This window comes from Oncorhynchus keta, chromosome 35, assembly GCF_023373465.1.
Source record: "Oncorhynchus keta strain PuntledgeMale-10-30-2019 chromosome 35, Oket_V2, whole genome shotgun sequence".
NCBI classification, from domain to species: Eukaryota; Metazoa; Chordata; class Actinopteri; order Salmoniformes; family Salmonidae; genus Oncorhynchus; species Oncorhynchus keta.
Genome location: NC_068455.1, coordinates 52,129,143 through 52,156,092, shown reverse-complemented (window position 1 = coordinate 52,156,092; position 26,950 = coordinate 52,129,143). Strand labels below are relative to the sequence as shown.

Here is a 26,950-nt window from a genome sequence, read left to right as displayed (position 1 = left end):
TGACCAGCACTGACCGAGCTTGTGGAAGTGTGTCTGAGCTTGTGTAGCAGCGGCAGGTGCGTGATACAACATTTTATCAGCGTCATAGCATACGTATCTGTGAATTGCTGTGACAAATTAAATACGAGTGATAGTGTAATCAATGTGTAATAACCTTGTAAAAAGTAATGAATGTGTTATATTATTATGTCACATGCAGTCAAATCAAGGTCCTGATTGGTCAACAAGATTATTTGACACGTCAAATAGTTCTATAATAGCATCTTTTTTCACACGGACGACCCAAAGGGCGTTCCATACTTTAGCAATGGTAAATATACTTCAAATTAGTAGGCTACACTAATAAGCCATCCATCCTCAACAGCTCAGTCCTGTAGGCCAACATTTCTGTTCTGCAGAATAAAGAAGTTGTGCTTTCCACCTAGCCACCGTGTCACTACATTCGGCGGCATCTTTTGCATATTACATAACCGATCACCTGCACATAAAGAGTGGAAGCCTTTTCTGTTCACATAGTTTAAATTGTTTTGGGATAGTGATTTTATGGAGTGGTGGGTGGCGTCTATTGCTCCATTCTTATTTGGGAACCCATTGATGGCATTATGGCAAAGAAACCCCTCTTGACTTCAACCTGTTGTGCAATTGTATATGGACATGTTATGTGTTATTGTTAGTTTTGCTGATGATTACATCCAGAACATTGACTCATCTGGGGCTGTTTGATGTCGATCAGCAAGCTCCTGCTGAAAAGTACCTTTGGCCAAAAACCCAACGATAGATTGCAGTTGGATGTGTACCGGGATGCATTTTTAAAGTAGGTCCTAAATCCCTGCAAATATTCTACATGATTTGTTTTGGGAAACGATGTCTGATGAGCCAATGTGCAGAGAAAGTTTCACATCTCTCTAAAAACACACTCTCTGCGAAATGCAGCATGTGTCAAATCTTCTAGAGATCAGCTATCTCTCATTCAATTTCTGAAGATTTCGTTCTTTCATAGTATTTCAACAATGATTTCACTTTCACATGTAGGCCTACCTCTAATTTAACTGCTTTATATAGGTTATTATCATAACAAATGCGCTGATGTGGTCAAATTATAGGCTAAAGAATGCCAAGATATGTTTCACAATGTAAATACAATGAAATAAAACCCTTTTATGATTACTCTCACAATTTTACACGTTTTCAAAATATGTTTTCCCCATTCTACGCTTGAAACGCAGTTCCCTTATTCCATCACTTGGCACTGTGCACACGCATGGTCATGGCTGTATGTAAATACAGTGGGAGAACAAGTATTTGATACACTGCCGATTTTGCAGGTTTTCCTACTTACAAAGCATGTAAAGGTCTGTAATTTTTATCGTAGGTGCATTTCAACTGTGAGAGACGGAATCTAAAACAAAAATCATAGTATGATTTTTAAGTAATTAATTTGCATGACATAAGTATTTGATCACCTACCAACCAGTAAGAATTCCGGCTCTCACAGACCTGTTAGTTTTCCTCCATGCTTTGTAAGTAGGAAAACCTGCAAAATCGGCAGTGTATCAATGACTTGTTCTCCCTACTGTATGTAAACGTTCATATTGATACATTTCACATTTTGCATGGATGATCCCACGCATGGTTTACACATAGATTTGTGCCTATGCATGATTGATAAATGAGGCCCCAGGAGACCACTGATGCAGTCTGTGTTATTAAACTTTTGAGTTTCATTTTTTATGCATGTGATGTAGGAATGCACTCACTGTTCCAAAATGTGATTGTTACGCAACAGGACAGTTAACCCGCACTGCCCTCAAACCAAGGCATGCTGCCTGCGAATGATCTAATTATTTGTTTCAACTTGTCAATTTGTAATTATTTTTGAACAAGTTAGATTTTCTAACAACCTTCTGAATTGAGGTGTGTTCCGACTCACAATTAATTCACAAAAAAATGTAGCCCATTTCACTGTTGTGGACAATTTCTGTTTGAGGCTTTTTTTGGTCAATAACAAAAGTTTATCTCAATACTTTGTAATATACCACACCATACTAAAATTGGATCGATACAGAGAAGATTAGCATGGCCCCTGCGAAAGGATGACACGCAAATCCGTGAAGCGCTCCTTTTTTTTAGGGATCATTAAAATATTAAAATAAATAGAATTGGTCCTTGAATGTGAAAATCCATTGTTCCAAGAATAAAAAGGGCTTGTAAAGACAATATATAGTTTATTGCTTTCTCTCTTTGTCAAGAGCCCAAGCACTTTTCCAATGTTTCTTCAGATCAAGTATGAAGACATTGCACATCTAGTCAGAATAGGCCTTGCAATACCTTTTCCCCGGGCACATGTTCTGGCTGGCGTCTGTATTGTCTTCATTGTTGTTTTCCTTCCAAATAATGATTTCGGACGTGTTGCATTCCTATCAAAGTAAGTGCATTATTTTCTGTATATCATGTTGTCATTTCTACTGTATGTATATATGGGGTAAAATTTATTTACTGTTTTATTCACATGTTTTCATGGACTGTTGAGAAATCATGCATTCCGATTCTTGCATAGATTGAAATGGGCACATATAATGTGCGTAGGCTAGACAGTAGACTTGTATTTACAGAGATGATCTGTGAGGTGATAATACTATATTTTAGTTGTGATTTGTCAAAAATGGTAAACGACTTGTCAAGTCATGTGCTCCGGTTCTTGTATACAATGCAACAAGGACATAGAAGGTTTGTGATATACTGAAAAGTGGCCAAACTAAATTCCTATTTTTCAGGCAATGAGCACATTCATCTTTGACTTTGTTTCTTTGCATTTTATAGTGAATGGCATTCTGGGATTGTGGAGTTTTTGCTTGTCAAACATAAACAAACATGGCTGCCATAATAAGGAATTGATTTGCAGTTAGCCTAGCTGACATGCATCTCTTTTCTAAACAATATTACAGAGTTTGGCTGGTAGGGATATCCTTGTCTCATAGCGCACCAGTGACTCCTGTGGTGGGCCGGGCATAGTGCACGCTAACCAAGGTCGCCAGGTGCACAGTGTTTCCTCCGACACACTGGATTGGATGCGCGCTGCGTTAACCTCTAGCGACTGGATAAAAGCGTCTGCTAAATGGCATATATTACACCCCATCCCGTGAACGGGACATTTGTCATCATCTGACACTAATTAGCATAAAGCAACGGACATAAATCTTCCTAGAAAATATTCCTATTCATGAAAATCACAAGTGAAGTATATTGGAACACAGCTTAACCTTTTGTTAATCACCCTGTCATCTCAGATTTTCAAAATATGCTTTACGGCCAAAGCCAGACAAGCATTTGTGTAAGTTTATCGATAGCCTAGCATAGCATTAAGCCTTGCTAGCAGCAGGCAACCTGGTCACGAAAATCAGAAAAGCAATCAAATTAAATCGTTTACCTTTGATGAACTTCGGATGTTTTCACTTACGAGACTCCCAGGTATATAGCCAAAGTAAATTTTTTCCGAAAAAATATAATTTGTGTAGGCGAAATAGCTCCATTAGTTCTTCACGTTTGGCTGAGGAATCGACTGGAAATTGCGGTCATATTCCAAATTAGCTCCATAATATAGACAGAAACATGGCAAAGGTTGTTTAGAATCAATCCTCAAGGTGTTTTTCAAATATCTATTCGATAATATATCCACCGGGACAATTGGTTTCTCAGTAGAAGCGATTGGAATAATTGCTACCTCTGTACTTTACGCAAGATTTTCTCCGGGAGCATCATGTGACCACTTGCGCAATGTAGCCCACTACGGGTATTCTTCAACATAAATGCGTAAAACTATGTAGATACGTAAGCTGGTTCATAGCACATTCACAGCTCAATGGGGACTCATTGGCACGCAGCGCTTTCAAAATATGGGGCACTTCCGGATTGGATTTTTCTTAGGCTTTCGCCTGCAACATCAGTTCTGTTATACTCACAAACAATATCTTTACAGTTTTGGAAACGTTAGAGTGTTTTCTATCCAAAGCTGTCAATTATATGCATATTCTAGCATCTTGTCCTGACGGGAACATTTTTCTTCTCCAAAAATGAAAATACTGCCCCTAGAGTCTCAACAGGTTAAGAAGCAGTGCGGCTTGGTTGGGTTGTGTTTCGGAGGACGCATGGCTTTCGACCTTTGTCTCTCCCGAGCCCGTACGGGAGTTGTAGCGATGAGACAAGATAGTAATTACTAACAATTGGATACCACAAAAAGGGGGTAAAAAAACTGTTATTTAGACTGGTTTATGGAATGAGTTTGAATATGGATGTTTTCCGTGTGATGTTTGGATGAGGAAGTTCGCATTTATCTTTTACAATAAAAGTTGAAATTGACTAATACATTTGTGAAGACCTTTATTTCCCATCAGTACAAATTATTGTTTAGATGCCTTTCAGACAGTGCTACCATATTTATGATGGTAGGCTGCATGGACAACTCAACAATGGTCACAAATATGTGATTGAACGCATCAAAGGGAGAACCGTAAGCAATCCGATGACCATTTTCAGTTTAATTGTGCATAACTACATGATCAATACGGCCCAGGCCGTCTAGCGAGTGAGGTAGACCTTGCAGAGAAAGGTTTCTCTTATACCCCCCGAAGGATAATGATCAGCACTTCTTGAGCAAGTGGCAAACTGTGTTGAAATCCAGCACTGAATGTGCCTGAATGTGCATCCTGACTTGCAACAAGCTACACTAATTGCAGTTATCATCCTTCGGTGAATGAGGCTCATCTTGGGAAATAGGATATGTCAGACGAGGCAGTTCAAAATGTTGCATTCTCAGAGTTGTATGATCCTCACCAGAGCTCTGACAGTGCAGTGATGAATGCCCACGTGTACATTCTTTAACATAAAGATGGTTTCTGTGTTCTCCTTGACTGAAGGCCCTTATTTATTCACAGCGACAAATCCCCTCATTTATCCTCAACCACATGTATTTTGTTTGGTAATTAAAGACTGAGAATCACACTCATCACAGTGTATGTACTTCTTCCTAATATTGAGTTGCACCCCCTTTCAGCCTTCAGAACATCCTCAATTCGTTGGGGCATGGCCTCTGCAAGGTGTCAAAAGTTGTGTCAAGTTGGCTGGATGTCCTTTGGGTGGTGGACCATTCTTGATACACATGGTAAACTGTTGAGCATGAAAACCCACCAGCGTTGCAGTTCTTGACACACTCAAACCAGTGCGCCTGGGAACTCCTACCATAACCCGTTCAAAGGCACTTACAAACACTGTATTTATCTTGCCCATTCAACCTCTGAATCGCACACATACACAATCCATGTCTCAATTGTCTCAATGCTTAAAAAAAACTAAAGTGTCTCATCCCTTTCGTCTACACTGATTGAAGTGGATTTAACAAGAGATCATAGCTTTCACCTGAATTCAAGTGGTCAGTCTATGTCCTATCATCTCTTCCCTCTGCTCAAACCTTCTCCAACCTATCTCCTGATTCTGCCTCCTCAACCCTCCTCTCCTCCCTTTCTGCATCCTTTGACTCTCTATGTCCCCTATCCTCCAGGCCGGCTCGGTCCTCCCCTCCCGCTCCGTGGCTCGACGACTCATTGCGAGCTCACAGAACAGGGCTCCGGGCAGCTGAGCGGAAATGGAGGAAAACTCGCCTCCCTGCGGACCTGGCATCCTTTCACTCCCTCCTCTCTACATTTTCCTCCTCTGTCTCTGCTGCTGAAGCCACTTTCTACCACTCTAAATTCCAAGCATCTGCCTCTAACCCTAGGAAGCTCTTTGCCACCTTCTCCTCCCTCCTGAATCCTCCTCCCCCTCCCCCCCTCCTCCCTCTCTGCAGATGACTTCGTCAACCATTTTGAAAATAAGGTCGACGACACCGCTGGTTCTGCTCACACTGCCCTACCCTGTGCTCTGACCTCTTTCTCCCCTCTCTCTCCAGATGAAATCTCGCATCTTGTGATGGCCGGCCGCCCAACAACCTGCCCGCTTGACCCTATCCCCTCCTCTCTTCTCCAGACCATTTCCGGAGACCTTCTCCCTTACCTCACCTCGCTCATCAACTCATCCCTGACCGCTGGCTACGTCCCTTCCGTCTTCAAGAGAGCGAGAGTTGCACCCCTTCTGAAAAAACCTACACTCGATCCCTCCGATGTCATCAACTACAGACCAGTATCCCTTCTTTCTTTTCTCTCCAAAACTCTTGAACGTGCCGTCCTTGGCCAGCTCTCCCGCTATCTCTCTCAGAATGACCTTCTTGATCCAAATCAGTCAGGTTTCAAGACTAGTCATTCAACTGAGACTGCTCTTCTCTGTATCACGGAGGCGCTCCGCACTGCTAAAGCTAACTCTCTCTCCTCTGCTCTCATCCTTCTAGACCTATCGGCTGCCTTCGATACTGTGAACCATCAGATCCTCCTCTCCACCCTCTCCGAGTTGGGCATCTCCGGCGCGGCCCACGCTTGGATTGCGTCCTACCTGACAGGTCGCTCCTACCAGGTGGCGTGGCGAGAATCTGTCTCCTCACTGAGAGGGCTCTGTTCTAGGCCCTCTCCTATTCTCGCTATACACCAAGTCACTTGGCTCTGTCATAACCTCACATGGTCTCTCCTATCATTGCTATGCAGACGACACACAATTAATCTTCTCCTTTCCCCCTTCTGATGACCAGGTGGCGAATCGCATCTCTGCATGTCTGGCAGACATATCAGTGTGGATGACGGATCACCACCTCAAGCTGAACCTCGGCAAGACGGAGCTGCTCTTCCTCCCGGGGAAGGACTGCCCGTTCCATGATCTCGCCATCACGGTTGACAACTCCATTGTGTCCTCCTCCCAGAGCGCTAAGAACCTTGGCGTGATCCTGGACAACACCCTGTCGTTCTCAACTAACATCAAGGCGGTGGCCCGTTCCTGTAGGTTCATGCTCTACAACATCCGCAGAGTACGACCCTGCCTCACACAGGAAGCGGCGCAGGTCCTAATCCAGGCACTTGTCATCTCCCGTCTGGATTACTGCAACTCGCTGTTGGCTGGGCTCCCTGCCTGTGCCATTAAACCCCTACAACTCATCCAGAACGCCGCAGCCCGTCTGGTGTTCAACCTTCCCAAGTTCTCTCACGTCACCCCGCTCCTCCGCTCTCTCCACTGGCTTCCAGTTGAATCTCGCATCCGCTACAAGACCATGGTGCTTGCCTACGGAGCTGTGAGGGGAACGGCACCTCAGTACCTCCAGGCTCTGATCAGGCCCTACACCCAAACAAGGGCACTGCGTTCATCCACCTCTGGCCTGCTCGCCTCCCTACCACTGAGGAAGTACAGTTCCCGCTCAGCCCAGTCAAAACTGTTCGCTGCTCTGGCCCCCCAATGGTGGAACAAACTCCCCCACGACGCCAGGACAGCGGAGTCAATCACCACCTTCCGGAGACACCTGAAACCCCACCTCTTTAAGGAATACCTAGGATAGGATAAAGTAATCCTTCTCACCCCCCCTCCCCCTTAAAAGATTTAGATGCACTATTGTAAAGTGGCTGTTCCACTGGATGTCATAAGGTGAATGCACCAATTTGTAAGTCGCTCTGGATAAGAGCGTCTGCTAAATGACTTAAATGTAATGTAAATGTAATGTCATGGAAAGAACAGGTGTTTCTAATGTTCTGTACACTCAGTGTAAATTTACTATCTTTGGATATGGTAGGTGTGGATTGTTCACTTTCTAAGTAGGCTGTGTCTTATAGGTTTTGTTTTTTATTGGTCAAACAATGTATTGACTAAATTAGCTCTGGACACAGTAAGCACATACAGTATGTGACAGTCAAGGGTATGTTACAAATAATGTATCTGTCTAGGAGTAGCTTAAATCTTAGAATAATGATTGGTTATCCTACCTTACACAAGCTGTTGTGTATTTCACTTGAACTTTGCTAAGGTTGGATTATTCATGCCTTACTTGTTATTCACACCATCATGCCTAACTAATCCAGACTGATGTGGTTCACAGCAACCTGGTAAAATGGAAAAGGAACATCTGTCCAGCAAGTTGAATTAGCCAGTTTGATCAGGAAATATTATGTTCGGTCATATGCACACACATGTGCACATAAATGTCCTATATCTGTGAGATAAGAAAGCTTAGGACAGTGGTTCTTAACCTTGGAGGTACTGAACCCCACCAGTTTCATATGCGCATTCACCTAACCCTTCTTAATTGGAAAAACATAGGTATATATTTTACTGGTGCACAAAATGAACCGTGCATCAACATCACTGTGTTCAAAGAACAAAATTATCAAAACATGATTTTCACACAAAAACATAATAATGAATATTTACTGCAAATCAGTGTGACTTCTGCTGTTGTCTTTCAGAGACCAGTTCAGAAATGCGCGGCTTCATCTTGGCAAGTGCCACTCTCATGTCATTTTCGCAACAAAGTCTGTTCCTTTTCTTCATTTTTTTATGTCCAGCATCCTCGAAAAGGATTGCTCGCGAAGATAGGTTGTAACACACGGTATGAAAATCTCCAGAGCTTTCTTAGCAATAACAGGGTACGTTACCATTTGTTGACACCAAAATGTTGAAAGCGTTGTTGTTCTGAAGAGTTGCTGTTGAACCTGGCTCTGCTGAATTTCAATGATTTCATTGAGGTATTCATCATTGACATCTTTTGTCTCAACACTAAACGTGAACGGCTGTCTCACCCATGCTGGATATGACTCTCTTGTAGGGATGTATCCGTCGAGAGACTTTGCAAGCTCATCTAAGTGCGTGGCAATTGCTTGCTTCAGTTCCACGGGTACAGAAATGTCTCCGATTCCAGACACGTCTTCGATCTTACTTACACAGTCGTCCAGCAGGGGAAAGTTTGCGAAGTTATCGTTCTCTGTTCGTCGTTTCAATAACGGTAGCTTTTTTTGAAAAGCCTTCAGGTTTTCCTCCACTTCGATAATGTTGACTCCACCGCCCTGCATCTTTTGATTGAGATGACTGAGAGCTGCGAAGATATCAGCTATGTACGCTAAAATGAGAATGAACTCAGAATGTTTGAAGCAATCTGCATGACAATGTTGGTGCTCTTGCAAAAACAGGGCTAATTCCACACACACGGCAAAAACACGATTCAGCACCTGTCCCCGGGTCAACCACCGAACGTTAGAATGGTACAGAAGAACCTCGAATTCAGAGCCCATTTCTTTACACAGCTCACTGAAGATGCGTTGCCTCAGAGCACTAGTTTGCACATAGTTCACGCATTCCACTACAATTTTTAATACTTCTGCCAGTTTTGGAGGCAAGGTTTTTGTTGCCAACGCATGCCTGTGCAGAATACAATGCGTAACAATGATGTGTGGTGCATCGGCTTTCACTAGCGCCCCAAAACCAGACTTTCTTCCCAGCATGACTGGAGCTCCGTTCGAGCAAACCTTAGAAACCATATCCCACGAAAGATTGTTGTCTTTGAAGAAGTCATCCACAAGTTTCTTCACATCGTCTGCCTTAGTTGTTGTTGTAAGAGGCTTACAAAATAAAAAAAATCACATGACGCACGAATACAGCAAGCTGGCTTAGATTGGAAATGTCTGTGGTCTCGTCGAGTTGAAGGCTGAATTTTCCCGGGCTTGAAATCAGATCTGCAACCACTTGAGCCAAGATGTCTTTGCTCATGTCCTCTATTCTGTCGCTGTTGGTGTCACGACTAGTCAAGGTGGGTGGAATCAGGCGCAGAGAGCAAATAGTGAATAGTAGTTTATTCTCCGGTGAACAAAAATAAACACGGACAACCCAAAATACAAACAGGGTGAAAATATCCAAAACAGGATAACAGACAAACCAGAGAAATAAAACACAAAAACACCGACAGCCGAAACGAAATGACAAAAACAAACAATCCCGCACAAAACAAGGGCGGGACAACCTACATTATATACAGATACGAATTAACTAACACAACGGTGGAAACAATCAGACAAAACCAACAGATAACCGAAAAGGGATCGGTAGTGGCTAATAGGACGGTGACGACGACCGCCGAGCACAGCCTGAACGGGCAGGAGAGCCAACCTCGGCGGAAGTCGTGACAGTTGGTGTCATTTGAAAGAGGAATTTGGGATAACTTAACTTCAGCCTCTTTTCCCAGCATGATATTTGCCATCTTCAACAGAGCTGGTTTTATGAGTGTTTCACCAATGGTGTGTTGTTCTCCTTGCTTTGCGATCAGGTAAGCAACTTCGTACGATGCTGTGAGGATCGGGGTGTTGATGGGTACAAAGCCGAGAACAGGCAGAGTAGTCTTTTCTTCGACTCTGGCTCTCTTCACCTTGAATTCAGCGAGTGTTGTGCTCTTGTATTTTCCATCTCCATGCAGCTTAAGGAAGTTTTCTCTTAGTTTTGCCGGTGCTAGACTAGAATTGCTCAACTTGGCATTGCAAATCAAGCAGTTAGGATGCTGACTCCCATCACGTTCCGTTATACATGTGAATCCATATTGTACATATTCGTCTGACCACTTTCTTTTTTTGCTCGACATAGTAAGTATGAAGGGATTCAAATATTAAGAAAGAAATCACAAGACGTACCATCACGACAGTCACAAGTCGACTACTGAGCGCACCAAATCCCCTGCAGCACAGATAGGCCAAGCGATGTAGCGTGATCACTTGCAGCCAATGATGGCCAAGCGGGGCGTGTCATGAGTCGGATGTGTGTCTTGACCTCCGCCGAACCCCTGCGACTGACTCAGCGAACCCCTGGGGTTCGATCGAACCCAGGTTAAGAACCACTGGCTTAGGAACTTATTTTTTTATTTATTTTGACTGATATTTAACCCCTTTTTTGGCACAATAGTACAGATGTAGGATCTTAATTTGCTACAGCAGGAAAATAATCCTGCAGAAACAGGAAATGTCAATTATTATGTGGGTTATAATTATTAAGGGACATTTTTTGTAAGGGAAAATGAAGTCTGAAATTTCAAAGTGGAAATTACAGTACAAACTTCAGAAGCCTTTTTAAAGTTCAAATACCCTACACGTTTTACATTTCCTGCAAGTTATCATGTGACAGGGTGATCAAATTAAGATCTGTACTTCCATAATTCCATTTTTTTAAAACTGGTACCGGCTAACCTTCAGACAAGTCTTGTGAGGGTTGTCAGTTTTGCTCGACGACGGTCATGTTTTTATGAGAGTCTATGCTTTCGAAGGTGGATTTTTATTTGTTTTGAGCCCAAACCATTTGGAGGCTACAGACCATTTAGTTGTCTGACAAACACCTCTGTAGCTCTACGCCGTTCCATCTCAGATGCGGAAGCCCGGAATTGGTGGATGTGGTGGATTGAGACACAGCCATGCAAGAAAATGGATATCTCTAGCTTAAACAGACACATTTATGGGGATATTTGTATTATGCTAACATCGACTCTTGGGGGATTACTTAAATCCGAGCAGGAACATTGTTTGTTTGGGCCTCTGTCCAACTCCTCCATTAGGCTTTTGGCCCAGGTGAACAGTAATTAAACAAGTCTAAAGCCCATGTCTGAAGTGCACTCCACAGCCTCGCCACCTCCACATTCTATTATTTTATTATATTATTTATATTTCCCTCTCCAGCCATGGTTATACCATTTATTATCAAGTGGTTGTTATCATCCGATCACTTGTTGTGTTTACACATGGTAATAAAATGTCTCATCTGCCCACTGCATCCATGTTGTGACCAGATTCCCTGGTTCCTCCCTGTATGCAAATTAATCCAACCTGCCTTGGACCTCCTTTTATGACACAAGCTGTATTAATCAACATAAAACAGCACACTTTTATAGTTAATAGTTCAGTATCACAGTCTGTTTCACTCATTGAGGGTTGATGTGCTAGCATTACATAAATTAAACTGAACTACAAATGTATTGGGGATGCATGGGACGGACTATGATAGAGTCACAAAAGAAGAGCATGACAACAATCTTAGAACGTTTGATGAACGTTGCTAAAGTTTCCTTATGGATTTTATGGAAAATGTTCATGTTCCGAGAACAAAATTTAGAACTTGTTAATGTTTAGAATTTCATTTTTAGAACATTCCCAGAATACACACTGAACAAAAATATGAATGCGACATGCAGCAATTCACTGAGTTACAGTTCATATAAGGAAATATGTAAATTTAAATGAATTTTCGGCCATAATCTATGGATTCCACATGACTAGGCCATAATCTATGGATTCCACATGACTAGGAATACAGATATGCATCTGTGGACCAGTCAGTATCTGGTGTGACCACCATTTGCCTCCTTCACATAGAGTTGATTAGGCTGTGGAATGTTGTCCCACTCCTCATCAATGGCTGTGCGACATTTCTTGATGTTGGTAGGAACTGGAACATGCTGTCGGACACGTCAATCCAGAGCATCCCAAACATGCTCAAATGGGTGACATATCTGGTGAGTAATGCAAGCCATGTAAGAACTGGGACATTTTCAGCTTCCTGGAATTGTGTACAGATCCTTGCGACATGGGGCTGTTCATTATTGTGATGGTGACTGGCACGACAATGGGCCTCAGGACCCCGTCACGCTTATGCTGTGCATTCAAATTGCCATCGATAAAATGCAATTGTGTTTGTTGTCCGTAGCTTATTCCTGCCCATACCATATCCCCACCGCCACCATGGAGCACTCCGATCACAATGTTCACATCAGCAAACCACTCGCCAAAACAATGCCATACACATGGTCGGCAGTTCTAGGCCGGTTGGACGTACTGCCAAATTCGTGAAAATTACGTTGGATGCGGTTTATGGCAGAGAAATTAATATTAAATTCTCTGACAACAGCTCTGGTGGACATTCCTGCAGTCAACATATCTATTTCAAGTTCCTCCAAAACTTGAAACATCTGTGGCATTGTGTGGCAAAACTGCACATTTTAGAGTGACCTTTTATTGTCCCCTGCACAAGGTGTACCTGTTATAATGATCATAATGTTTAACCAGCTTCTTGATATGCCACAGCTGTCAGGTGGATGGATTATCTTGGTAAAGGAGAAAGGAGAAAGGCTCACTAACAGGGTTGTAAACACGTTTGTGCACACAATGAGAGAAATAAGCTTTTTGTGGTTATGGAACATTTCTGGGATATTTTATTTCAGCTCGTGAAACATGGGACCAACACTGTACATGTTGGGTTTCAATTTTTGTTCAGTGTAGTAATAATGTGACATTAAAGGGAATGCGGATTCATCCCATTAGCCATATAAAATAGTCCTAGAGTGACTAATCGTCACCCATAATATTTTCTCCTGATTAAATTCCTCATAATCTGAGACAAAAATAACCGTATTGCTCATCTGTGACTGTTTGTAGACATTTAGAAAATATGCATAGAAAATAGATGTGACCTGCTAGGGTACATTTCAATTGAACTATCTTTTGTTGATGAAAACAGCTGGACGTAATGACATCACACCTAAAAAAATGAATCAAAATGTTGCGGTTTTTCCACTTCCCCTTTAGGCAAATTGCGCATGAAAAATGTTGACAACCTGTATGCCCTCCCACCTATCTGTTTTATGTCTCAAGTATCCTGCGAAAGCCAGCATGGATACAATGCAACAATTGACTAATATTTGTCATATTCTAATAATTACCATGTGCCAACGTATCGCCATGGTGAAACTTGCATTCCTGTATATCTGAAATAATTGGATGGTGAAACTTGCCAGCCAACCAGAAAATCATGATGAAGCAATTCAGGCATTCTTGAAAATAAGGACAATCTGTGTCCTGCAAAATAAACATATTTTTTTTATAGTAGAATTAATTGTGGAGTGGCGCTTTATAGTTACACAGTGATATCACGCATCCTGGGTACCTTAAATGATTTGTCAATCATTATTTATTTGATAATCTCTGTTTCCATCATCATTTGTCGCAAATAAACGTAATGACATCACATTAATGTGGATGCTACTATGATTACAGATCATTCTGAATCTGTCACGTTCTGACCATAGTTATTGTGTTATTTGTTTGTTTTAGTTGGTCAGGACTTGAGTTGGGTGGGCATTCTATGCTTTGTGTTTCTAGGTTGGTTTTCTGCGTTCGGCCTAGTATGGTTCTCAATCAGAGGCAGGTGTCGTTAGTTGTCTCTGATTCAGAATCATACTTAGGTAGCCTGGGTTTCACTGTTGTTTTGTGGGTGATTGTTTCCGTGTCTGTTTGCCACAAGGTACTGGTTCGGTTTTGTTCATGTTTGTTTTGTATTTCATTGAGTGTTCAGTTTATGTTTTTAAATAAACAACCATGGACACATACCACACCATATCTTGGTCCGATCCTTGCTACACCTCTTCAGACGAAGAAAACCTTTACAGAATTGGGAGGATGGAGAACAATCAGCCTCACTAGGCAATTTTCCATTGACCCACGTTTAGTCGACAATTAACATTAATTACTATTAATTACTCCAATGACAACACATTTTTTACCACTTTTTACCATTAATTTCGATTGGCCACAAAACAAATTGCATATGGATTATGGAGTCACAAGGTTGAGTCGTTGTGTGGTAGAAATATGGGACCAAATACTGGACTTTTGACTACTTTATTTACAAGAATCTTTAGGGGAGGGGGGGGGGTTACTTTTGACCACTACCTTTTTGAGAAGAAAAACATTTATTCTGAGCAATTGTATTAGAATAAAATATAATTTCCACATTGTGAGCATACAATATAGCAGTGATTGCTTATCTTTATCAAGGGTGTCAATAATTTCAAACCCCACTGTATATACAAATAGACAGTAGATCTGTATATAGTGTTTGTTAAGCCAACATTCCACTCCTTTTACTCTGTCATTGCAAAACATATTTGACACGTCAAATCAAATTGTATTTGTCACATACACATGGTTAGCAGATGTTAATGCGAGTGTAGTGAAATGCTTGTGCTTCTAGTTCCGACAATGCACTAATAACCAATGAGTAATCCAACCTAACAATTTCACAACAACTACCTTATACACACACAAGTGTAAAGAGATGTATTTTTATGTACATATTCTTCATGAAGGAGTGATGGTACAGAACGTCATAGGCAAGATGCAATAGATGGTACAGTATATACATATGAGATGAGTAATGTAGGGTATGTAAACATTATATTAAGTGGCATTGTTTCAAGTGGCTAGTGATACATTTTTTACATCGATTTTTCCATTATTAGAGTGGCTGGAATTGAGTCAGTATGTTGGCAGCAGCCACTCAATGTTAGTCTGATGGCCTTGAGATAGAAGCTGTTTTTCAGTCTCTCGGTTGATGCACCTGTACTGACCTCGCCTTCTGGATGATAGCGGGGTGAACAGGCAGTGGCTCGGGTGGTTGTCCTTGATGATCTTTATGGCCTTCCTGTGACATCGGGTTTCCTGGAGGGCAGGTAGTTTGCACCCAGTGATGCGTTGTGCAGACCTCACTACCCTCTGGAGAGCCATACGGTTGTGGGCAGAGCAGTTGCCGTACCAGGCGGTGATACAGCCCGACAGGATGCTCTCGATTGTGCATCTGTAAAAGTTTGTGAGTGCTTTTGGTGACAAGCCAAATTTCTTCAGCCTCCTGCGGTTGAAGAGGCACTGCTGCATGGTGCTACGAGCAGAGACAGGAAAGGAAGCGAGACATCCCACTCGTGGGCCACTTAATCATTATTTCTGTTGCAATGGTAGTCAATGAGCTAATTAGAACAGACACAGCTGCATTCACATGGTTTTCTATGAGAGAGCCACCCCTTAAGTAGGCCGAAACTAACCATGTTTTTAATGTGAGTGGAGTTGTGGGCCAGTGGAGGGACAGTGTTGACCGGTATGAGCTGCAAAAGCTTCCCTTCCGGGCTGTACTGGCAGCGTATGTAGTGGGAGAAGGCCCCACTGTATGTTGAACAGTGTATACCAGAGCGTTGACGGCTGAGGAGAGGTATCCACCCACACAAAACACATTAAGCAGCTCCCCCATCTCCGGGTCACAGTTCACTGGGTCGCACACCACCGACAGTACGTTGATGATAAAGAAGGGACACCACATGACCACGAACAGGAATAAGGCCGATTCCAGGAACTTGGATGCCTTCTGCACATTGCTGATTGATTGCATGGTGTGATGCCTTCACCGCTGGGCGACCTTGGCCCTGCTGACCCCTCTTCCTAACCCTCCTGTGTCGCGGCTTAGTGAACGCATGAAGAAGAGCTTCTCTTAGAGAGAGGCCTGGGGGAAGAAGACCAGCAACAGGGTGGCGGCCCACTTGGGCCGGGGATCCAGCTGGTCCAGGCGGATGGAAGCTTCAGTATGCAGGGCGCTGATGGTGAGGAAGTAGGTGACCACCATGATAGTGAGGGGGGGTGAAGGCCACGAAGGAGCCAAGCAGGATGAATCTGCCACCATTGAACACATTGGTATGGTCCCGCAGGCCTAGGACAGAGATTAGCATTGAGATACCTACAGATCAATCCAATCAAGCTTTATTTTACTGCACTTTTCAGACATGGAATGCAACCCAATGTGAATTACAGAAAGAAAAAAAGCTGAAATATCTAGTACACAAACAAGATCAATTGTCACCAAGATGGCATAGCAGTCAGATGTCTTTTGTCCGTGTCTTGTCATGTCCCGTATATATATATATATATACATACAACTTTCTTTGCATACCTTTTTATATATATATTTTCTTTTCCATAAACGCAACTTCAAAACACTCTCCTGCAACCCGCCTCACCAAATATATATATATATATATATATATAAAAGAAAGCATTATTTACCTCAAATCTGTAATCCTCCATAGAAGCTAGCCAGAAGCTAGCCAGAAGCTAGTTAGCTTCTTTACTGGCTAATTGTTAGTATTCAGCTACCCACGGTTTGTGATCATCAGCTATCCTTTAGCTCGAAAAACTATCACCAGTTTTGTACGGCGCGGCTCGGACCGGAACATACCGGACCTATTTTTCTCTCCATGTCCCCGGATTTCAACCGCAAGCTCTGGACATTTATACCTGATCTCATAGCTAGCTAGCTGCTATCCGTGTGACTATCAGCTTACGTCGATCCCGGAGCAAACATCTATTATTCTGGAGCTAGCCAGCTGAAGAGTTCCATCAGCCTCTCCTGGGCTACAATCACCTATCCGGACCCGTTTTACTGCCCATCGGTCCTTCACAACTGGACTACCGAAGCTATCTGCCCGAGGGAGTTATCCAGCTGGCTCCTCCGTTGCGACGTTACCTGAACGCCCATCTGCGGTCCGCTAATAGTTACCGGTCTTATCGGCTGCTATCTGAATAGATCTATCGGACATTTTGTTCTCTTTTTCTTGGGCCTTTAACTATATCCCTCTACCACACTAATCCTACCGACGGAAACGCACGAGGTGGCTAAAAACAGACCTCCATCCTATGCTAGCTTGCTACCGATGGCCCGGCTAGCTGTCTGAATCGCTGTGACCCCAACCAACCTCACTACTCACTGCACCCTTTTGATCACTCGACTAAGCATGCCTCTCCTTAATGTCAATATGCCTTGTCCATTGCTGTTCTGGTTAGTGTTTATTGGCTTATTTCACTGTAGAGCCTCTAGTCCTGCTCACTATATCTTATCCAACCTATTAGTTGCACCAACCACACATGTGATGACATCTCCTGGTTTCAATGTTGTTTCTAGAGACAATAGCTCTTTCATCATCACTCATTACCTAGGTTTACCTCCACTGTATTCACAGCCTACCATACCTTTGTCTGTACATCATACCTTGAAGCTATTTTATCGCCCCCAGAAACCTAGTTTTACTCTCTGTTCCAGACTTTCTAGACGACCAATTCTCATTGCTTTTAGCCATACCCTATATTTCACTTGTGATTTCATGAATATTAATATTATCTAGTAAGATTATTGCGCTAAGCTTATTAGTGTAGTTGATGACAATTCTCCCGGATCCGGGATGGGTAGTTCCAAGAGGTTTTAAAAGGCACAGTCAACTTGGTGTATGAAACTTCTGACCCACTGGAAATGTGATACAGTAAATTATAAGTGAAATAGTCTGTCTGTAAACAATTGTTGGATAAATTACTTGTGTCACGCACAAAGTAGATGTCCTAACCGACTTGCCAAAGCTTTATTCTTTTAACAAGAAATGTGTGGAGTGGTTGAAAAACATGTTTTAAGACTCCAACCTAAGTGTATGTAAACTTCAGAATTCAACTGTATATCCACAGATTTTTCACATGTTATTTTATCATAAATGATTGCCTCGTGTGTAAAAAAATACTGTTTGAATTTGCATTCATATATTTGACATGTCTTTTTTTATTTCACCTTTATTTAACCAGGTAGGCAAGTTGAGAACAAGTTCTCATTTACAATTGCGACCTGGCCAAGATAAAGCAAAGCAGTTCGACACAACGACACAGAGTTAGTTACACATGGAGTAAAACAAACATACAGTCAATAATACAGTATAAACAAGTCTATATACGATGTGAGCAAATGAGGTGAGAAGGGAGGTAAAGGCAAAAAAAAGGCCATGGTGGCAAAGTAAATACAATATAGCAAGTAAAACACTGGAATGGTAGATATGCAGTGGAAGAATGTGCAAAGTAGAAATAAAAATAATGGGATGCAAACGATAAATAAATAAATTAAATAAATACAGTAGGGAAAGAGGTAGTTGTTTGGGCTAAATTATAGGTGGGATATGTACAGGTGCAGTAATCTGTGAGCTGCTCTGACAGTTGGTGCTTAAAGCTAGTGAGGGAGATAAGTGTTTCCAGTTTCAGAGATTTTTGTAGTTCGTTCCAGTCATTGGCAGCAGAGAACTGGAAGGAGAGGCAGCTAAAGAAATAATTGGTTTTGGGGGTGACCAGAGAGATATACCTGCTGGAGCACGTGCTACAGGTGGGTGATGCTATGGTGACCAGCGAGCTGAGATAAGGGGGGACTTTACCTAGCAGGGTCTTGTAGATGACATGGAGCCAGTGGCTTTGGCGACGAGTATGAAGCGAGGGCCAGCCAACAAGAGTGTACAGGTTGCAATGGTGGGTATTATATGGGGCTTTGGTGACAAAACGGATGGCACTGTGATAGACTGCATCCAATTTATGGAGTCGGGTTTTGGAGGCTATTTTCTAATGACAATCGCCGAAGTCGAGGATTGGTAGGATGGTCAGTTTTACAAGGGTATGTTTGGCAGCATGAGTGAAGGATGCTTTGTTGAGAAATATGAAGCCAATTCTAGATTTAACTTTGGATTGGAGATGTTTGATGTGGGTCTGTAAGGAGAGTTTACAATCTAACCAGACACCTAGGTGTTTGTAGTTGTCCACGTATTCTATGTCAGAGCCGTCCAGAGTAGTGATGTTGGACAGGCGTGTAGGTGCAGGCAGCGATCGTTTGAAGAGCATGCATTTAGTTTTACTTGTATTTAAGAGCAATTGGAGGCCACGGAAGGAGAATTGTATGAAAATTTGTTTTTTGAAAAAACGCTACATAAATTGTTTGGCTAGAATGGAATGTTTGTATCCTGTATACAGTATTTTACTGTGATTTGTGGTTGTTTCACCTCACTATCCTAAGATGAATGCAATTACAGTAAGTCACCCTGGATATGAGCATCTGATAAATGACTAAAATGTAAAGGTTTTACATACGGATCTCATTACTGCATTGAATTTATATTTTTTTTTAAGTGCAATGTTGATGTCACATGTTGATTTGTTCAGTTCATTATTTTAAAAAATTGATGTTATTTATCACATTTGCCTGTGTAGAACCTAGCAGTACTACTTATTTATATTAGAGTGAGGCGGATTTAGAGTATTTAGCATAAAAGCATGATTATTTGTCTCTCTGAAATGAAACCATCAAGGGATAGATTGTAATTTTAATCAAATACATGTCTGTCATTGGACAACACCATGCCATGATTAGATAGGGGAAAAACAGGCCAATCTCTTTCAACAATATAACAACATTCCTGAAAATTGATATATTGTTTTGGAATGGACCCTCTGAAAACTATTCAAATATAAAACATACCGCATGCAAGCCTAAACAGTTAAACAAGATAGCTGTAGGAGCAAATGCTTTCAATCCATTGACATAATTCATTATTAGCTATATGGTTTGTCTGACCGTAAAGATACATTTACCCTGTAACGTTTGTCCTCTTCTTCTGACGAGGAGTAAGAGAGGTCAGACCAATGTGCAGCGTGGTAAGTGTTCATAACGATACATTATTTACATGAACACTAAACTACTAAATAACAACAAGAATAAACAAACAAATATCGAAACAGTCCCGTGTGGTACAGACACAGGAAACATATTCACCCAACTCAAAAGTGAAACCAGGCTACCTAAGTATGGTTCTCAATCAGGGACAACGAATGACAGCTGCCTCCGATTGAGAACCATACCGGGCCAAACACAGAAATCCCAAATCATAGAAAAAGGAACATAGACAACCCACCCAACTCACGCCCTGACCATACTAAAACAAATACCTAACAAAAGAACAAAGGTCAGAACGTGTTATACCCTCCATTTCTCCTCCATTGTTTTTTAATGCCTTTGTCAGGGAAGCAAGGAAGTAATTGGCAATCGTGTGAAGCACGGCAGGGACTTTACAGTATTTGTAGATTTACAGTTTACATTGGGAACGTTATTTTTCCAAACATAAAAATAGTGCCCCCTAGCTGAAAGAGGTTAAAAACAGAACAACCTTATTTACATAAGCATTCAGACCGTTTGCCATGAGACTTGAAATTGAGCTCAAGTGCATCCTGTTTCCATTGATCATCCTTGATGTGTTTCTACAACTTGATTGGAGTCCACCTGTGGTAAATCCAATTGATTGGACATGATTTGGAAAGGCACACCCATGTCTATATAGTGGCAAGATAAAGTATGTGAGCCCTTTATAGACAACACAGTCTGCTTAACCTGTTGAGTGTAGGGGGAAGTATTTTGATGTTTGGATGAAAAACATACCAAAATGAAACTGCTTATTTCTCAGGCCCAGAATCTAGAATATGCATATAATTGTCAAAATAGGATAGAAAGCACTCTAAAGTTTCCAAAACTGTCAAAATATTGTCTGTGAGTATAACAGAACTGATACTGCAGTCGAAAACCTGAGGAAAATCAAACCAGGAAGTGCCTTAGAGAAATGAATATCCCTGTTCCATTGCATGCCTTTCCTCCATTTAAAGGGATATCAACCATATTCCTTTCCCTATGGCTTCCCCATGGTGTGAACAGTCTTTAGACATAGTTTCAGGCTTTTATTCTGAAAAATTAGCGAGAACAATGACATCGCGTCAGTGGATGGCTGGGTGCCAACAGAGTTTTCCATGCTCCATAGCTTGGAGCAGACATGTTCTCCATCTCTCCTATTGAAAAAGCTACGGTCCGGTTGAAATATTATTGATTATTTATTGTAAAAACAACCTGAAGATTTATTATAAAAATCTTTTTACATGTTTCTACGAACTTTATGGATACTATTTGGAAATTCCGTCTGCCCGTAATGACCTGCATGAGCCTGTGGATTTCTGAACAAAACTCGCCAACGAAATGGAGGTTTTTGGATTTAAATATAATCTTTATCGAACAAAAGGAACATTTATTGTGTAACTGGGAGTCTCGTGAGAGCAAACATCCGAAGATCATCAAAGGTAAGCGATTTATTTTATTGCTTTTCTGACTTTCGTGACCGATCTACTTTGCTGCTAGCTGTTTGTAATGTTTTGTCTGCTGAGAGAGATGTCCTAACATAAATTCTTGAATAGCTTTTGCTATAAAGCTTCCTTGAAATCTGACATGCCAGGTGGTTTAACAATCTAAGCTGTGTTTTGCTATATTGCACTTGTGATTTCATAAAAATTTAATATTTTAGTAATTTAATTTGAATTTGGCACTCTGCAATTCAGCGGATGTTGACGAAAATAATCCCGCTAACGGGATGGGTGCGCCAAGATATTAAAAAACGCAAATACAGGCGCTAAAAACATATATGTAACATGTATCCTTCCAGAATACCACACATCATTAATTACCAAAATGGATGAGCCAGCAGACATAATTGAGACAGTTGAAACCCTGTTATCCCAGTTATCGCCCAAACTCCAAGCTATAATTAACCAGATGAATGAGGATGGGGTAAAAGACATAATACCGATAGATGAAACCCTATTATCCCAGATTCCCGCCAAACTCATAGAATTAATTAATCATATGAATGAGTCCGGGACGACCGATAACCTGTTATCCCAGATCCCTGAGGCCCTCATTTCGTTAATTAACCAGATGAATGAGAGCATAAGATCTTCTACACTGGACCCCCCACAAACCCCGCCATTACCTCCGAAGAGTCTGAAACGCAATACGATGTTTTTGTGGAATTGGAAAATTGTCTAATAAATCAGGAGGGAGATGGTATTGATAGAAGTGTCCGAGTTGTGTACTGAAATAAATTCAGCAATACAGAGATTCGACAGTTTTTCAATTTCACATGGATGAATCAGAATCTTGACGATGCAGTGTTTTATGTGATGATATTGGATACTCTGAACGAACTGTTAGACAGGGCAACAGCTTATGGCAAACCTCTGGATATCTTACAGTTGGACATTTGTGGATATAGCATGCAAAACACTGTATATCTTATTTCACCCAATGGTGAAGCAGATCTTGGACAATTTATAGCGACTTGTTCAGTCAAATGTATCTGTCATAGCTGATAGAACCCACGAGCTTGCAGTGCAAATAATATGGCAACACCTGGGTGGTGGGGGGCAGAGAAGGAAACTAGATACCCTAATGCAATCAGAAATCATAAGCAATAAAAGGGCATACCTCATAAACATTCACAATCCTGGTAATAAGCTATGCTTTGCAATAGGCCGAGCACTTTTACTCAACCCTGGATGTATGGATCTAGCTGCGTTACACAAGGCTAGAGAGCTCCAAACGGCCGTGGGTCTAGGTATACAGGATGCGGTGCCATTCTCCGACATAGTCAAATTTGAAAAGTTTCTGAACATCAAGATTGTGGTTTTGTACCACAGTAGAGCTAATGCAGCTCTCTTGAAAATCCAAAACATGCCACAACCTCATTCTCAGATTCTGTACTTTTATGTGCAAAACGACCATTATTATGCTATTACCAACATCACAGCGTTTTTAGGAGCATGTCAGCATGTCATACCGGCTACACCCGAAAGGAGTGTCACTCGTTCCGTTATAACTATTCAGTATGTCTTGATGAAAATTGTCCGATGCAGCCCTTAAACCTGACACCCTGTGCAGATTGTTACCGCACATGTCATTTGGCCTACTGTTACGAAAAACACTAAATTTAAACATGGCACCCCAAGTCCTGTAAATCTTTAGGCAGTTGTGACATTAACAAGAAGTGTCCAAAATTCCATTGCAATTACAACCTTAAAATAGACAGCCCTAAACCTCATGTGTGTGGAATCATACATTGCCCAATCTGTAAAGGGACTTTGAAAAGCAGAGACGCTGAAGTGGTTCAAGAAGTGCCACACGAGTGTTATATTCAGCCGTTGGCTGAAGATGAACATTCAGAGAAATACGTGTTCTATGATATTGAGACTAATCAGCAATCACGGGTTAATTTGCATATTTTTATATCTACCATGACTTTCAAGGGTGATAAGTGGTCGGCAGAGGTGACCAATTGTGCACTCCTCTTTCTAAAACACTTTAGAAAACCACAGTACAGAAACTTCATGTTTATATAGCACAATTCTAGAGCCTATTACTCCTACCTGCTTTTTAACCCCTTGATACAGCAAGGCGTTGCACCCAGCGTCATAGCTCAAGGTAGTAAAATCTTGTGTTTTGTAGACCCCGCCTTCAACCAGAGATACATTGACAGTTTACGTTTCTTACCCATGAGATTGGCTCAAATGCCTGAGGCCTTGGGTTTTGAAAAATCTGTGAAAGGTTGGTTTCCCCATTTCTTCACATCTGAGGAGAATGTACATTATATCGGATCTTAACCAAGCCCCGAAATGTACGGGTGTGATCAAATGTCTCCCAAAGAGCGAGAGAGATTCCTGACGTGGTTTGAGACAGTAAGACTTAGCAGCTTTGATTTCCATAAAGAGATGGAATCATACTGTGGCAATGACGTGGTTATACTTCGTGACGGATGCCTCAGATTCCGAGAAGAGGTAATCAAAGATGCCGTCATTGGCCCCTGGAGTCACTACCGATGCCAATTCAGGTCATACTTTGTAGATGGATACACACAGATTGACAGTGTTGAGACCGTGTTTGAGTACAGTTGTGTCTTCCACGGTTGTAAATCTTGCTTTGTGCCCCAGGCCATTTGTGTCCTAAACCAAAATATTTTTGGGGAAATGTACCAAGAGTTCCAAGACAAATTGGAATCATTACAGGCTACTTAGGGGTTGAAAGTGAATGTCATGTGGGAGCATGAGTGGACCGCATTCAAAAAGTCTGATCCACATGTTTGAGCCTTCCTTTCCAGCTTTGACACATTAGAACCCTTGGAACCACGACCGGCCTTGTATGGAGGACGTACCAATGCTTTGACATTGCGGTATGTAGCGCAACCCGACAAGACAATAGGATGTGTAGATTTTACATCCCTTTATCATCATGTAATGAGTTCCTTCATGCTATCCTATGGGGAATCCAGAAATTATTCAACGCTACTTTGACTTAGCCCAAAACTATTTTGGTCTGATCAAAGCAACTGTCTACCCTCCTTGGGGTTTGTTTATACCAGTATTGCCTTACAATGGACCTCAAGGAAAACTTTTCTTTCCCCTTTGTCGCACCTGGAGTGAAAACAACAACCAGCAAAAAACCTTGTGATCACTCAGATCAAGAAAGAGCCCTGACAGGTGTATGGGTCACAGTTGAATTCTTTAAGGATCTAGAGATGGGGTATATAAATGCGTAAAACTACGTCACAATGCTGTAGACACCTTCGGGAATACGGAGAAAGAGTAATCTGGTTGATAGCCCATTCACTTCTCAATAGAGACACATTGGAACGCAGCGCTTTCAAAACAAGAGGCACTTCCGGATTGGATTTTTCTCAGGCTTTCGCCTGCAACATCAGTTCTGTTATACTCACAGACAATATTTTTTACAGTTTTTGAAACTTTAGAGTGTTTTCTATCCTAAGCTGTCAATTATATGCATATTCTAGCATCTTGTCCTGACAAAATATCCCATTTACTACGGGAACGTTTTTTTCCAAAGATGAAAATACTGCCCCCTTGTCACAAAAGGTTAAAGATGAACTTCTTGTTAGTCCAGCCACTCTGTCAGATTTAAAAAAGGCTTTACGGCGAAAGCATACCATGCGATTATCTGAGGACAGTGCCCCGCTTACAAAACCATACAAACATTTTCCAACCAGGTAGAGGAGTCAAGAAAGTTAGAAATAGCGATAAAAGAGTCCCAGCTACACAAATGTTTGTTTTGTTCGATAAAGTCCCTCTTTATACTCGTTTTGTTCAGTAATCCACTAGCTCAAGTGTGGTCAAAACATGCAGACGAATACATCCTAATAGTACCGGTAAAGTTTGTTGAAACAAGTCAAACGATGTTTGAAATGAATCCTCAGGTTGTTAATTGTCTAAATAATCTATAATATTTCAACCGGACAATTGCTTATTCAAAAGAACCGAAAAGGAACGAAGGGTGCGCACACAGTCACGTGCACAAACCAGCACTGTATGCTTCCTCAGTCCCCTAACAGAAAGGTCTCATTCTTCTTCATTATTCAGAAAACAAGCCTGAAACAATGTCTAAAAATTGACATCTAGTGGAAGCCAAAGGAACTGCAATCTGGGTCCTAACCCATTCGATACTCAATAGGCATTCAATTGAAAACCACCCGCATCAAGAAATCCCACTTCCTGGATGGATTTTCCTCATGTTTTCACCTGCCATATCACTTCTGTTATACTCACAGACATTATTTTAACCGTTTTGGAAACATAACTTTAAACCTACCAATTATATGCATTTCCTAGCTTATGGGCCTGAGTAACAGGCAGTTTACTTTGGGCATGTCATTCATCTGACTTTCCGAATACTGCCCCCTGTCACTAAAAAGTGAATAAATGTCTTGGAATGGCCTAGTCAAAGCCCCGATCCAATTGAGAATCTGTGGTATGATTTAAAGATTGCGGAACCCATCCAACTTGAAGGAGCTGGAGCAGTTGTGCCTTGAAGAATGGGCAAAAATCCCAGTGACAAGATTTGCTAAGCTAATAGAGACATACTCCAAGAGACTTGCAGCTGTCATTGCTACAAAAGGTGGCTGTACAAAGTATTGACTTAGGGGGGTGAAGTGTTATGTATGCTCAAGTTCTGTTTTTTTGTCTTATTTCTTGTTTGTAGCTTCTTCTTTAAGAGGCTCCTCTGTCCTCCACTCGTTACCTGTATTAATGGCACCTGTTTGAACTTGTTATCAGTATAAAAGACACCTGTCCACAACCTCAAACAGTCACACTGCAAACTCCACTATGGCCAAGACCAAAGAGCTGTCAAAGGACACCAGAAACAAAATTGTAGCCTGCACCAGGCTGGGAAGACTGAATCTGCAATAGGTAAGCAGCTTGGTTTGAAGAAATCAACTGTGGAAGCAATTATTAGGAAATGGAAGACATACAAGACCACTGATAATCTCCCTCGATCTGGGGCTCCACGCAAGATCTCACCCCGTGGGGTCAACATGATCACAAGAACGGTGAGCAAAAATCCCAGAACCACATGCGGGGGACCTAGTGAATGACCTGCAGAGAGCTGGGACCAAAGTAACAAAGCCTACCATCAGTAACACACTACGCCGCCAAGGACTCAAATCCTGCAGTGCCAGACATGTCCCCCTGCTTAAGCCAAT

General features: G+C 41.8%; 1 non-coding gene and 1 pseudogene across 1 annotated transcript; one reads left to right on the top strand and one right to left on the bottom strand.

Annotated features, from left to right (window-relative positions):
* The window catches only part of LOC127915508 (5-hydroxytryptamine receptor 2A-like), an 86,697-nt pseudogene extending 70,217 nt beyond the window's left edge, over positions 1-16,480 (bottom strand).
* Positions 2,027-2,128, top strand: LOC118369311 (U6 spliceosomal RNA). The gene has a single exon (XR_004822551.1). It is a non-coding gene; the product is annotated as a U6 spliceosomal RNA (small nuclear RNA).
* Positions 16,481-26,950: the final 10,470 nt, after the last annotated feature.